At 47.5% G+C, this 1845-nt stretch overlaps 1 protein-coding gene across 2 annotated transcripts in view; it reads left to right on the top strand.

Annotated features, from left to right (window-relative positions):
* Positions 1-1845, top strand: part of LOC110314857 (cytochrome P450 3A41-like) — a 12280-nt gene that overhangs the window by 3154 nt on the left and 7281 nt on the right. The gene's annotated exons all lie outside the window — the stretch shown is intronic.

The raw sequence follows: 1845 nt of genomic DNA, 5'->3' as shown, positions 1-1845 counted from the left end.
ACACACACACACACACACACACACACACACACACACACACACCAGCTAATTTCAATATGCCTTGGCTAACTTAATGGTTTGGTACTTCTTATCTTTCCTGAGGCTAGCAAACACTCCATTCTGGTATTCCAGAGTTAACATTCTTTAAAATTTCAACTCTGCTACTGCAGACCCAATTGGGAATATGGCCACTATTATATTGCTGGACTGCCCTATGCCCCTTTCAATGTGATTTTACTTCTTCCTCTCTTTCCCAAGCCCAGGAATCCTAAAAGTCCTGCCTCTGTCTGTTCTATCCAGGCATTGACCTTTGGCATCTTTATTTACCAGTTGGAACCAACTGGGGGCAGGTTCTCAGTTTCTTATGAACAGGTACTCCTGCTAGCAGTTTGGGGGATGAAAATTAGCATTATTACACAAGAAACATTAGGCCAAACACATACAATAGTGAAGTAAACCTTTAAAAACCCAAATACTAAATACTTTGTGTCCTAGGCTTTGGGAGATGGCTTGATCATTGGGTAAAGGACCTGATTTTGGATCCTCAGCATCCACAAAATCCTGAGCAGAGTAGCGTTCATGTGTGACTCTAGAGATGTATGTTGAAACAGATAGATCTCAGGGAATTGTATACTAGTGAGTCTAGCCAAATCAGACACTTCTATGTCACAGAGAAACCTTTCCTAAAAATTGCCATAGAGAGTTTTAGGGGAAGATGCCTGACTTCTGGTCTCCACATGAGCACACATGGGCATTTTTACCTGTAGGGTTATGGGGTCCTGCTTCCGATCCAACATAGGGCATGGTCAGTTGGGGAGGCTGTTTGTGGGAAGTTGACCATGCTCACCCCATGCTGTTGCTGGGTGGGTGTTGAGTTGTAGGGAAGCCCCTGAACACCATTCCAGGGGTGAAAAAGCATAGTCTGAGGTGTGGGACTCCCAGAACTGGCTCAGGAGTCCTCAAGATTGCAAGGAATCTGGGGCTGTCTGGGTCTCAGACTCTTGGACATCCAGGCACCCCTGGAAACTGTGGAAGAGCTGAGAACAGACTGGGTGCCCCACAGGCTGAATCAAGCCTGGTGCCAGGTGTTGGGAACTAAAAAGTGGGGCCCCCGGGGGCGAGGGGGAAAGGAAGACCCACAGCCCGTCAGAGTTTTAACTATTCTCTGGTCTGTCAGGCATAGTATGGCTACTGTCTACCTTCAACTCAGCCTTGGGTGGGCATCTAAACCTCTAACCCACTCTTCGGGGGGTGGCAAGGGGCAGCCCTACCTGGGAGTCCCAGAGTTACTTTGCTAAAGCCACCGGAATTATGGGAGAGAGGGATGGTGGAAGAGGTTCCCAACACTTGTGAGAGTGAGTGCAGCGGATCTTGACTAGAGTAGTGGAAGGCCTTGTAATGGGAGATTAGAAGCGTCTCATTAGGAAAAAGCCTGTGAAACCATACCTCATTTCTCAGGGTTGGCCTAAGGTTAAATATCTTTTGCAGAGAGGAGCATCTGGGAAAGAATGCTTATTGGTTAAACCCTCGAGGCCTTTAGGTACCTCATTAAAATGAAGATCTCTCATGAGCCTCTGTGACCACAGGTTGTGTCTTCTACATGTGGAGAGGTGTGGGGCATTGCCCTCATGTGACTGAGGCCACAAACCTATGGGAGCTACGACTAGTGACAGGGTCCTGATGCTCAGTAATCAGTGAAGCACCTACAGTCTTTTCATAGTTTCTGGGGCTTCAAGCATTAGTTCAACCAGGGACCAAGCTACCTTTCATGGTACCACATGCACCAGCATTCATAGGTACAACACACACACACACACACACACACACACACACACACACACACAC

The sequence above is a fragment of the Mus pahari genome, unplaced genomic scaffold, assembly GCF_900095145.1.
Source record: "Mus pahari unplaced genomic scaffold, PAHARI_EIJ_v1.1 scaffold_13365_1, whole genome shotgun sequence".
Taxonomy (NCBI): domain Eukaryota; kingdom Metazoa; phylum Chordata; class Mammalia; order Rodentia; family Muridae; genus Mus; species Mus pahari.
Note: the sequence above shows the minus strand (reverse complement) of the source record. Positions and strands in the feature narration are given on the sequence as shown.